Source organism: Rutidosis leptorrhynchoides, chromosome 11 (assembly GCF_046630445.1).
Source record: "Rutidosis leptorrhynchoides isolate AG116_Rl617_1_P2 chromosome 11, CSIRO_AGI_Rlap_v1, whole genome shotgun sequence".
In the NCBI taxonomy this organism is placed as follows: domain Eukaryota; kingdom Viridiplantae; phylum Streptophyta; class Magnoliopsida; order Asterales; family Asteraceae; genus Rutidosis; species Rutidosis leptorrhynchoides.
The window spans coordinates 171,319,108-171,334,274 of NC_092343.1; positions in this window are offsets into that span (position 1 = coordinate 171,319,108).

Genomic DNA, 15,167 nt, shown 5'->3' on the forward strand with positions numbered 1-15,167 from the left:
ATTTGTTTCGATATAAGTTTAATATATTTATTGGCGAGATATTAAGATAATATCAAATGGTTGAGTTATCAAGATTCATTGTGATATGATTTTCGTGTCTCTGTTGAGAGGTCCACTTTGAATTAGGAAACCTTTTCCTTTTAACGGTATTCGGAATATTTGGTAAAGTGATTTACAAAAGTGTCATTTACAAGAGTTAGTCAAAAGTTAGTAAAGATTCCTGTTTAAATTTCAAAAACGCGTTTTACTTTGATTGCCTAGTGTCCCTTGATTAATTAATTATTTGGTTTTCATATTATTAAAAACATTAATTGATATAATAATTAAACGAGTTTAAATTATATAAATCGGAGTTTGAAATATTATTAGTTTTGAAAAACTATATATTATTGTTAAATAAATATTTCAAATTTATATTTTGAAATGAAAATATATATATATATATATATATATATATATATATATATATACATATATATATATATATACATATATATATATATATATATATATATATATATATATATATATATATATATATATATATATATATATTTACCATGTAATAAAACTTGATATTAATATAGTTATAAAACGTTTGAGTTAAAATAAGACTATTATATATATAATACGAGACATCGGTTTATAGAAGCAAATGATCAAAACAACCAAATGTATAAGTTACACTTTGAGTAATATAACTACCAACGATTTTAGTCTATATTTTGATAAGGGTACGAGTCATGAAATGTAAAGGGCTAGTTTTCTAAGCGTACGAAAGGACGTTCGAAAAACCAGAACCGGCACGTAAGTCGAGCGTCAACGTACAATTCATCGGTACTAAAATTACAAATCAACTATGTACGAGAATATAATATAATATTTAATTAATTCTAAAGATTAAATATATTATATATTAAATAATATATATGTATATATATATCTTAAAGAATTGTGTCACGAGATGAAAGAAACCAAAATTGTGACCAATTTTTCCTACCATACGAGTGCATGTAAATTTCATGGGGCATGCCAACAAATTTCTATAAAACGAATTGATTTTAAGCTCGGTTCATTAAATCAATCTATCTATCTCTCGCATCCCTCTCTTTATATATATTATAATTAAAATTAATATTATTATTATTAAGATTAATATTATTATTAATCTTATAATTAGGAGTATTATTATTAGTATTATACATAAAATACTACGACGAGGTCATGAGCGAGATATTTCAAAATGGTTTTCGAGTGGGATAGGGCTAAGGAAATTATGAGTTATAGCTATGGAGGTTATGGGTATTGTTCGTGGGTACGTTTGTGAGGTCAATCTAGTGTTTATCATCTCCGTTGCGTTTACGTACCTTTCCTGCAATATTGAATCTCAATATTGATACGTAAGTACTCATAATTTAATTTTTGAATATTAATAGTGTATCCCTGACTAGTGCTCGAGGATATAGGATTATGCATGCTTGTACTTTTGAAATTGCCGTTAGATAGGCTATGTTGAATCCTGAATTAGTTACATATGCAGTTGAGATAAGGTATAAGATATGCATGTCGTTGGAAAGCTATCGAAAAATTAAGAACTTTTCATTTAGATATCGAATGGTTTCGATGAACGGATTAGAAGTTATAGTCAATTGAATTTTTGTATTATTATTAAAAATGATTATTATTATCGTCGTTCTAGTTTTTATTTAATTATTATTATTATTATTATTATTATTATTATTATTATTATTATTATTATTATTATTATTATTATTATTATTATTATTATTATTATTATTATCATTAACAATAAAAAGTATTATCGTTAAAAATTGTTATTTTTATTATTATTAGTATCGTTATTATCGTTAAAGTTATAATTAGTATTATCATTAATATTTTCATAATATTTATTATCATTAGTATTATTATAGTTAAAAACTAATATTAGTAGCACCTATATTATTATCATTAACATGAACGCGATATAAAAGACGATTAAAAGCTATTAAACGAATCGATTAGGAGATAATGAGTATGGGTATCATGATGAAATTTAAAATATCGTAAGATATTGAATTAAATAAAATTATCATTTTTCATTATTTTTATCACTATTATTATTAAAAGTATTATTAATATTAAAACTATCATTTTTACAAAAATTATTATCTATAGGAATATCATTGTTAATATAAAATATCAATATCATTTTAGTATTATTATTAACAAAAATTATCATTTTATCATAATATCATTTTTAGTAAAAATAAATATTGTTGTTATTATTAGTAGAATAATAATAATTATTATTACAAAATAATACAACTTTTACTTACTATTATTATAGATATTATTTTATCAAATAAATATGTGATACAAACATATTCTACTACGTGTAATATAATTACATTAATAATACCTATCATTATATGATATTAAATGAATTTAATAAATGTTATTACTTAAGATATATAAGAGTATATTTTAATATAAAATTTTAATTACTAAAAGAATAAATTATATTATTTACTCTAATAAACTTTTTAAAAATATTTAAAAATATAAAATGACGATATTTAAACTATATAATAATCATGTATAAATTTTGGAAATCATTTGAGTCAAATTGACTTTTGTTGACTTTTGCATATTAGTCTCGAGCATTAGGATTGTGGTACACTATGACTTGACTTAAATTGTTAGACAAATATTGACCAACATATAAATATATATACTTAATTTAGGTTCGTGAATCCGAGGCCAACCTTGCACTTGTTCAATGACGTCATATGTTTTTTTACTACGAAATACAGTATTGTGAGTTTCATTTGCTCCCTTTTTAAATGCTTTTGCAATATATATATTTTGAGACTGAGAATACATGCGCTGCTTTTATAACTGTTTTATGAAATAGACACAAGTACTCGAAATTACATTCTAAGGTTGGATTATCGAATCAAATATCACCCTTTTAGCTTGGTAGCCTAAGAATTAGGGAACAGACACCCTAATTGACGCGAATCCTAAAGGTAGATCTATGGGCCCTAACTCCCCCCATACTGGAAAATGGCATGCTTTAGTACTTCGAGTTATTAATAGAGATAGATTTCTGTTTTGGGGATATTCTATATGCATTATGGTAACATCGGTTACCAGGTGTTTGATGTCGTAGCGTGGGGGTACGAAATAGCTTATATTTTACTAGGAAAAACTATTAAATACGATACAATTTTACACAAGATATTTATTTATTTATAGAATGGGATATACCTAAACCTTGCTACAACACTATAGGCAGTGTACCTAATCGTAGAGTAGTATAGTTTTTAGTAAGTCCGGTTCGTTCCACAGGGAGCTGGCTTATTGCACACTATATTTTTAAACAACTAAATTTGTATAAAATATATATAATTATATATAATAATATATAAAAGGGGGTTTACCGTTTAATGACCGGTTTGTCGATTTATATTTTAAGCGAAGCGTATAGTAAATGACGATATTTAAATAACAATATAAAATAAATAACAATAATTAAAATGAAAATAAATAAAAGTACGAGGAAAAATGAAATAAAATATATTATGCTTATTTAAGCTTCTGTAACCATGATGTTTGACGTTTTGATTATTTATTACCCTGGGTTAATTGTCCTTTGTCCTGGATTATTTGATAAGTCCATCTAGTTTTTGTCCATAACGGTCCATCAGTCATAAATATAAAGTGCGAGTGTCCTCGTCAATTTATCCTTATGTCCGAAGTCAAATATTCCAACTAATTGGGGACTTAAACTGTAACAAGATTTTAATACTTTGTTTAATAATTACACCAGGTTATCGACTGCGTGTAACCCAAGGTTTTAATACTTTGTTATCAATTATGCCAAGTGTCCTTGTACATAATTTCACCCATGTTTTAATAATTCTAGTGACTATTAATCCATTCCCGTGTCCGGTGAAATGAACTATTATTCGTACATATAAATACCCCGCCCATCGTGTCCGATCGAGTGTATATGGTTATTTATAGAGACGTCCAATTGTAAATCTTTATATTAAAATTAACAAACTATCATTTAGTTAAACAAATATAAAGACCATTAATAGCCCATAGTCTAATTTCCACAAGTGTCGTTCTTTTGTCCAAACCCCAATTATGGTATAAAGCCCAATTACCCCGTCTTTAATATTTAGTCCAACATCATGATTACTTTGGCTCAAATAAGCATAATAATAACTTAAGTACGAGACATTAATTTAAAAAGGAGAACATAACTTACATTGAGTATTTATCGCGTAGTGTTACACGGACAGAATTTCGACTTCAAAAACCCGTAAAATAACCTTTACATAACCCGAACTAATCTAATATAAAACTACCCTATACTATATATATATATATATATATATATATATATATATATATATATATATATATATATATATATATATATATATATATATATTATATATATATATTTATATATATATTTATTATTTATTACAGAGTATTATTATTATTATTATTATTTATATTTTTAAACTCGGCAGAATGCATGGCCTTTTATAGGCATTTCTGATTTTTGCAGCTCCGCGAGTCGTGGAGTTTTAAGCCTGCAAACTCCACGAATCGTGGAGTTTGAAAATCCAGCTCTCACAATTTTGGAACCTTGCTTGTCGACATAATTTATATATAAATATAAAATATAAATAATTAATATAATTATTTATATATTATATTATATTCTTGTGCATAGTAGACTTGTAATTTTCGCTCCGTTACGTCGCGCGTTGATAGTTGACTCATGTCCCGGTTCCGGATTTTTGAACGTCCTTGCGTACAATTTAATATCTTGTACTTTGCGTTTTGTAACTTGTACTCTTGTCATTTTTAGACGTTTTTCATCAATAAATTGAACCTTTTGAATTGTATCTTGTACATTTGAGCTTTTTGGACGTTTGTGTCTTCAAATCTTCGTTTTTGCCTTTTGTCTTCGCACTTATTTATTTAAACAATTACAATGAAAATATAATACAATTACATATGAAAACCTATTATTTAGGAGGGATATTGCTATGAAATATATGTTCCTTTTTAGCCTTATCAAATATCCCCACACTTGAGCATTGCTTGTCCTCAAGCAATACAGAACTTGAAATAAAAACATACATGAATCACTTTTTTATTCATCACACATTGTAAATCAGTGATTTTGATATGGTGGTATAAATAATGATAGTAACAATAGAACCATGGTTAAAGGTGGGTTTGTCATCCACAGTTGCCTCGGGTTTAGGTCAACGACACTTGCAATCAATTAGCCGATTTACTTTCGGTTTCCAAAGCAAAGTGCACATTTGAAAGGCGGTTTACAGTCCCACATGACTATGAAAATTTAGATCTTTTAGGAAATTGGATCTTTATGAAAACATTTGATCTTTTAAAAATTCAATCTAGCTTTTACCCTAGACAAGTTTTCCGGAATAACCCTTCACCGGTGTTTGCAAAATATTTTTGTGGGTTGTGTGGATTTCAGATTTGAAAATTTTAGCTCAACACTTGTGGTTTTGTGTTACCCACTTGCTAACCTTGTATTAGGAAAGCAACACGTCCAGTTCACTTGTCCCGTATATTACATTTCGGTAAACTACCGTCCGGTTGTAAAGGAAAGCGTTGAACAAGCAACTGTTAAGGCAATGTCCCCTGACATGCTTTTAATTATGGTCTATAACGTGTCGAACGCAATTACTATCCTTTGTAGGAGCAATAGTAAAGCTCACCCTTATAATTTTTTGGTCTGGCACAAGGTCTTGTGTTCGACCATACTATGCAACCACCGTTCTTACTGTTGACACCCGATTTGGTTCAGGTGACCTAATGAATTCCAGGTGAATTCCTAGGATTTTACGTTCAATGGTAATGAACGCATTGAAAATAGGTTTTCAGAAAACAAATCGGTTTTAATTTGATCAAAATATTTTCTCGTTCAAGCTCGAGTTTAGATATCATTGAATTCCATGAGTTTGAATTCTCAATATTTAAGGTCAATCTCAAGGATTGAGTAATATCAGTGTTAAAAGCTGATTTTTAATCTTTAAGGAGATTATCCTTTCTGGGGATCTAATTCATTAGTCTTATTCAGCTAATTTGCACGGCGTCCTCCCCATTTTACAAGACAGATCCTCTCATGGCTAGGATAAGTCTGACCACTTGGCGACCCTGTTTGATGCTGAGGTCCGTGGATTTCCTGCTGATTTTAGAGATGACTTTTCTAGATTTTTGGTCAACATACAGCTGGTCTGGACGATAACTTCTTGACCTAAATCAAGAAGCACGTTTCTTTTTCGGAAGACTTTACTTCTTTTTAATGATGGAATTGATTCATCGTGTAGATCCATCTTTTCTTTTCTTTCATCGGGTAAAATAGTTAATTTAGTCCAAAACAAAATTACCTGCAATAAACTTTACAGAAACATGTGCTAGATAGTTTTTAATTGAATAACTAGGTACATTCTCCCCACACTTAGTTTCTTTCTTTGCCTTTTTATTCTCCTTTATTTCATTTTAAATGAATTCAAGCGTTTTAGGGTGTTTCACCATTTATGTCCTTTTCGAGGTAACGATAATTTCGGTATTAACACCTAATTTTCATCGTTTATAAATATGTATAAACATGATTTTGAATTCATTTAGTTGAAAATTTTTCAAATTTTCATAAAATTTAGAAAATAAACCAAGTATAAACCCGAGAGAATTTATAACCCTTCCCCACACTTGAGATCATGCAATGCCCTCATTTGCATGAAATCGGACTATTATTATAAATTAATGAGGGTGATTAGTGTAGAAAAGTGATTAAGAATACCCAGTTTGTAATTTCAAAGCTCATCGAATGATAGATGGTGCACCTCATCGTTCATTCCTTCTTGTTTTATCACACATGTTTTTCTTCAAAAACGGCTGCTTTTCTGAACTGTTTACTAATATTTGAAAATGCGTCTTTTACCCTAATCATCATGAATTTTTATTAACGAGTTATGCACTAACCCGAACTCTGAATTTAACGTTAAGTGGGGTTAGACTTCCCCACACTTAGATGATGACATGTGAAGTTGGTAGAATAAGTTCCACGAATTAGAATAGTGAGCCAGTTATTTACATCTCGGGTGGTGTATAATATATCAATGGGTTTAAAGTTTAGACTCTCCCGATCGTCACTACCTAATTCTTTTTTAAGTGTAGCTTTTAGTAAATAGATATGTCTCTTTTCTGGTTCTTGGTCAAATGGATCGATATACACCGACATATATATTATAGGGTGGACAATTCCTAACATTTCCTTCCTTTTATTCTCGAGATCAAAGTTTTCACCTCTACTACCCAATTGGGTGAAATCTGAGGTGTCATTATCTATTACAGCTCGTAGTTCATCTTCGATAGATGACTCATCTATTGAGAATATTGGGTTGGAAGGTTGTGGAATGGTGAATTTCGGGATCGAAGTAGATTCTTCTTCATTAACGGTACTTATCGGTCCCACCACTTTGGTCTTGGGGGTAAAATTTTCAACGTTATCGTTTTCCCAAGAGTACAAATTTGTCTTCCTTACTTCTTCTTCATCCATAGATGGATCGATGATTTCTTAAGTAGAGGCTAATGTGTCGATATGTTGTGAAATTGGTAAAGCTGAATAAAAAGTATTATCGGGATAGTTGGTGATTTCGGAGCTCTCGAATTCATCAAAATTCGATGATATGAGATTTTCTTGCACACGACTCCTCAGATCAACAGGTGTGTAATCTGATAGAGTTTCAGCTTGCCTATTTACAAACTCTCTCATTTGTTCATTTTGAGCATCAAGTTCTTCGAGTTTGATTTTTATATTGTCTAATAAATTTTCAGACACATAATTTTCCTCGTCTACTGGTTGTTGAGTTTTGAAATATTCTTGGGAATAATCCCAATTTGAATTGTATTCTTCATAATCATTCCATTCAGGTTCCGTAGGTGCGTAATTTTCCATAGGAAAGTAATAATTACATTCCCATATTGAGTGATAGTCTCCACAGATTTCACAACCAGTTATTGTTTCGTCATTCGTGATCCAAGATTGACCGAACGAATTGTCATCAACACTCGGTTGAGAGTATTGATTTCGTATGTCGTAAAGAGTTTCCAAAATATCTTCGAGACTTTTCATAATGCGCTTATTACCAAATTTTAATTATCCTATTAGTTATAAAATAAAAAAAATTATATAAGTTATCAAATTAATAAACTTTTCTGCTTTTGCCCACGTTTCGAATAGCCAGTAGATGCAGCAGGGAGCCAGAACCCTTTAAATTGGAAGCTCACAACTCAGCCACTAACAAATCCAACTATTACTACGAAGCAGAAAATTTGGATGTCTATCAATTTAACCGCTTAAAATAATTTTTCGTTGAAATTTTAAAGAAATTATAGAGAAGAAATAGAGAAAATTCTAAGTCCTAAAAACTAGATCGTCGAGAAATAAGAAAGAAAAAGAATACGCGTCGAAAAAACGTCAAAAAATAAAAATAAGAAAGAAAAACGTCGAAACTTAAAAGTCTAAAAATTAAATCTAAAAAGTTACGCCTAAAGGTATTAAAGCTTAAAGGAATTCTATATCCAAAACGACAATAACTTAAAAGGCACTAAAATTTAAAACGGCGTCGTAAAATTCTAAAGCGCCTAAATCTTAATCTAAAGAAAAAGCACTTAAGGGATTTTACGGCAAAGCCTAAAAATTTAGAAATAAAAATAAGCTACGGCAAAATACTAAATTTAAAACTAGCTACGAACAATAAAGATACAAATATTACACTAAAAAAATACAAAATATAAAAATAAACTTAAAGTTGTAAAAAGTACAATTTTTATAAAAATATTATTTTTATATTTTTATTTTATAAAAGTATTAATTTTTATATATAATAAAACTAATTAAAAGTAATTATTACAAATTTAATTAAAACTAAAAATTAAATATTAAATTAATTAAACTAATTAGGGTTTTAAAAATAATAATAATTAATATACTCCGTATTAAATGCGATTAGGGATCCGTGGTCAGGTCTGCCAGGGCGGCTCCGCGAGTCGCGGTGATCCGTACCAGAAAACCTCCGCAAGTCGCGGAGATTGAAAAAAGTGTTTTTTTTTTTAAATTTTATATTGTTTTTCTAAAATGATATATAAATATATTTATACAAAAATAAATTAAAAATATAGTGTTTCGCCGAGTCCCCGGCAGCGGCGCCAAAAATACTTGATGTCGTAGCGTGGGGGTACGAAATAGCTTATATTTTACTAGAAAAAACTATTAAATACGATACAATTTTACACAAGATATTTATTTATTTATAGAATGGGATATACCTAAACCTTGCTACAACACTATAGGCAGTGTACCTAATCGTAGAGTAGTATAGTTTTAGTAAGTCCGGTTCGTTCCACAGGGAGCGGGCTTATTGCACACTATATTTTTAAACAACTATATTTGTAAAAAATATATATAATTATATATAATAATATATAAAAGGGGGTTTACCGTTTAATGAACGGTTTGTCGATTTATATTTTAAGCGAAGCGTATAGTAAATGACTATATTTAAATAACAATATAAAATAAATAACAATAATTAAAATGACAATAAATAAAAGTACGAGGAAAAATGAAATAAAATATATTATGCTTATTTAAGCTTCCGTAACCATGATGTTTGACGTTTTGATTATTTATTACCCTGGGTTAATTGTCCTTTGTCCTGGATTATTTGATAAGTCCATCTGGTTTTTGTCCATAACGGTCCATCAGTCATAAATATAAAGTGCGAGTGTCCTCGTCAAATTATCCTTATGTCCGAAGTCAAATATTCCAACTAATTGGGGACTTAAACTGTAACAAGATTTTAATACTTTGTTTAATAATTACACCAGGTTATCGACTGCGTGTAACCCAAGGTTTTAATACTTTGTTATCAATTATGCCAAGTGTCCTTGTACATAATTTCACTCCTGTTTTAATAATTCTAGTGACTATTAATCCATTCCCATGTCCGGTTAAATGAACTATTATTCGTACATATAAATACCCCGCCCATCGTGTCCGATCGAGTGTATATGGTTATTTATAGGGACGTCCAATTATAAATCTTTATATTAAAATTAACAAACTATCATTTAGTTAAACAAATATAAAGCCCATTAATAGCCCATGGTCTAAATTCCACAAGTGTCGTTCTTTTGTCCAAACCCCAATTATGGTACAAAGCCCAATTACCCCGTCTTTAATATTTAGTCCAACATCATGATTACTTTGGCTCAAATAAGCATAATAATAACTTAAGTACGAGACATTAATTTAAAAAGGAGAACATAACTTACATTAAGTATTTATCGCGTAGTGTTACACGGACAGAATTTCGACTTCAAAAACCCGTAAAATAACCTTTACATAACCAGAACTAATCTAATATAAAACTACCCTATACTATATATATATATATATATATATATATATATATATATATATATATATATATATATATATATATATATATATATATATATATATATGTATATGTATATATATATGTATATATATATATATATATATATATATATATATATATATATATAATATAATATATATATATATATATATTTATTTATTATTTATTACAGAGTATTATTATTATTATTTATATTTTTAAACTCGGCAGAATGCATGGCCTTTTATAGGCATTTCTGGTTTTTACAGCTCCGCGAGTCGTGGAGTTTTAAGCCTGCAAACTCCACGAGTCGCGGAGTTTGAAAATCCAGCTCACACAATTTTGGAACCTTGCTTGTCGACATAATTTATATATAAATATAAAATATAAATAATTAATATAATTATTTATATATTATATTATATTCTTGTGCATAGTAGACTTGTAATTTTCGCTCCGTTGCGTCGCGCGTTGATAGTTGACTCATGTCCCGGTTCCAGATTTTCGAACGTCCTTGCGTACAATTTAATATCTTGTGCATTGCATTTTGTAACTTGTACTCTTGTCATTTTTAGATGTTTTTCATCAATAAATTGAACCTTTTGAATTGTATCTTGTACATTTGAGCTTTTTAGACGTTTGTGTCTTCAAATCTTCGTTTTTGCCTTTTGTCTTCGCACTTATTTATTTAAACAATTACAATGAAAATATAATACAATTACATATGAAAACCTATTATTTAGGAGGGATATTGCTATGAAATATATGTTCCTTTTTAGCCTTATCAGTGTTCAATCCATATGAATGATTTTTTAAACACTTGCGAGTGTATGATTATTGAATAAAGGAAATCTTGTGGTCTATTAAAATTATGAAAATGATCAATTATGATAAACTAATGAACTCACCAACCTTTTGGTTGACACTTTAAAGCATGTTTATTCTCAGGATTGAAAGAAATCTTCCGCTGTGTATTTGCTCAATTTAAAGATATTACTTGGAGTCATTCATGGCATATTTCAAAAGACGTTGCATTCAAGTCGTTGAGTTCAGTAAAGATTATGATTATGTAAATGACAGATTAGATCATTTATAGTTGGATATTATGAAATGGTATGCATGCCTGTCAACTTTTGATGTAATGAAAGTTTGTCTTTTAAAACGAATGCAATGTTTGTAAAATGTATCATATAGAGGTCAAATACCTCGCAATGTAATCATATGTTATTGTATTCGTTCTTATGGATTAGGACGGGTCTTTACAATAATCTCCCCCTATTAGATGATGACAAAACCAATGACATATAAAGATAACACTAAAGCCAGCACAAAGGACTTAATGAAAATAAGAAGTCAATTTTGTCCCTTTTAGGTTTGTTTTAGGATCTTTTGCTGAGTTATCTATATCTTATAAATTGATATAATTTTTATAGATTAACTCATTTCACATTCATTATATGAAAAATATATATTAATTATAAACCAGTACAATGAATTATGAAGTAGCAACGATAAAAGTTTAACAACAGGAGGCTATTTATCTTTGTCTGTTGGTCCCTTGATTAACAACAGGAGTATTGTAGGGGGGTGAATACAATTCTTTTACTTATCTTAATAGTTTAAGCTAATTAGTATTCATGCAAGTAAATTAAATAAGAGTCAAAGGTAATTTTCAACGATTATTCTTTATTGATATAAATCACAAAGAATCACAACTATCTTTGGCGGAATGATAGTTGGTTGATACAGATTCACCTAAGTTATAGCTATTGAGGTTATCTAAATTTATTACACGTTTAGACTCTTAATAAATAAAAACCCACACAACTAGTTGTTACTATAGTGAATACATCAATTTATAGTAGTCATATTAACCGTGTAAATATTCTATTATGCACTGGTAATAGGATGTCTGTACATGTGGGGACAACTGCATAAGAGAGCGTGATCTCTTCTTTCCTCTTCGGTAACTATTTGCAGGAACACCCCGATTCGGTTTGGCACCACTATTTGAAAAAACAAATAGAATGTTGTGTTCCCTAGGCGTTGACAAAGAATAACACATGTCTACACATTCGTTAAACTTCTGCATTCCCACGTGGTCTTGTAAGATCACTTGTCAGCCGCCGACGCGTGTCCTTTTCTATTCAACTTTGTCTTTGACTTTTGTTGAATAGTACAATTGATGTAGACCACTCAGGAAATCACTATGCTTGTAATGGAGCATAGCTGTCTTGTGTAGTAAGCTATTTTCCAGTCATGTTGGTTCCTCTATGCTGAGTCATTTGATATTCTTAAATTGCTGGGTATGAAAGGACCCGTTCATATACATTATAAACGATTCACAATAGTTGATTACATCACGAGGCATTTGACCTCTATATGATACATTTTACAAACATTACATTCATTTTTAAAAGACAAACTTTCTTTTCATCTAAAGTTGACGGCATGCATACCATTTCATAATACATCCAACTATAATTGACTTAATAATAATCTTGATGAACTCAATGACTCGAATGCAACGTCTTTCGAAATATGCCATGAATGACTCCAAGTAATATCCTTAAAATGAGCTAATGCACAGCGGAAGATTTCTTTAATACCTGAGAATAAACATGCTTTAAAGTGTCAACCAAAAGGTTGGTGAGTTCATTAGTTTATCATAATCCATCAATTCCATAATCTTAATAGACTACAAGATCCTCATTTCTCATAAATATCATTACGCAAGTGTATAAAATCCATTCGTATGATGAACACCTGGTAACTGACATTAACATAATGCATATAGAATATCCCCCGCATACTCACAAGTATGCCATAAATATTGGCAATCGCACTCACCATTTAAATCAAAGTACTAAAGCATTCCAAATTTCAGAATGGGGTTTGTTAGGCCCATAGATCTATCTTTAGGATTCGCGTCAATTAGGGGCCATTTCCCTAATTCTTAGGTTACCAGACTTGAAGGGGAGATATTCGATATAGTAATCCAACCATACAATGTAGTTTCAAGTACTTGTGTCTATTTCGTAAAACATTTATAAAAGCAGCGCATGTATTCTCAGTCCCAAAAATATATATTGCAAAAGCATTTAAAAAGAGAGCAAATGAAACTCACAATACTATATTTTGTAGTAAAAAACATATGACGTCATTGAACAAGTGCAAGGTTGGCCTTGGATTCACGAACCTATATTAATTATATATATTTATATGTTTGATCAATATCTGTCTAACAATTTAGGTCAAGTCGTAGTGTATCACAATCTTAATGCTCGAGACTAAATATGCAAAAGTCAACAAAACTCATATTGACCAAAATGTCTTCCAAAATTTATACATGATTATTATATTGTTTAAATATAGTCGTTTTATATATTTAAATATTTTTAACATATTTTATTAAAGTAAATAATATAGTTCTTTTATTAATAAATAAAATTTTATATTAAAATTTATATAATAAAAATATACTTTTATATATCTTAAGTAATAAAATTTATAAAGTTCATTTAATATCATAAAAATAATATGATAGGTATTATTAATGCAATTATATTATACGTAGTAAAATATCTTTATATCACATATTTATTTGATAAAATAATATTGATAATAATAATAATAAGTAAAAGTTGTATTATTTTGTAATAATTATTATTATTCTACTAATAAAAATAACAATAATTATATTTTATAAAAATGATAAAATGATAATTTTTTATTAATAATAGTACTAAAATGATAATAATAATAATAATAATAATGATGTTTCATATTAACAATGATATTTTTATTAAAAATAATAATTTTAGTAAAAATGATAGTTTTAATATTAATAATACTTTTAATAACAATAATAGTAAAATAATGAAAACGATTTTAAATCAATATCTTACAATATCTTAATTTCATCATGATACTCATACTCATTATTTCCTAATCGTTTCGTTTAATAGCTTTTAGTCATCTTTTGTATCGCGTTCATATTAATAATAATAATAGTAATCATAATAATTAGATGTTACTAATATTAGTTTTAATTATAATAATACTAATAATAATATTATTAATGATAATATTAATAACTATTTGAATAATGATAATAATAATAATAATAATAATAATAATAATAATAATAATAATAATAATAAATATAATAATAATAATACTAATTATAAGCTTAACGATAATAACGATAATAATAATAATAAAAATAATAATAATATCTTTTATTAATAACGACAATGATAATAATAATAATAATAATAATAATAATAATAATAATAATAATAATAATAATAATAATAATAATATTAATAATAATAATAATAATAATAATAATAATAATAATAATAATAATAATAATAATAATAATAATAATAATAATAATAATAATTAGATTATAACAACGATAATAACGACGATAATAATAATCATTTTTACAAAAAGTCAATTGACTATAACTTCTAAACCGTTCATCGAAACCATTCGATATCTAAATGAAAAGTTCTCAATTTTTCGCTAGCTTTCCAATGACATGCATATCATATACCTTATCTTAATAGCATATGTATTTAATTCAAGATTCGACATAACCTATCTAACAACAATAACGAACGTATAAGCATGCATAATCCTATA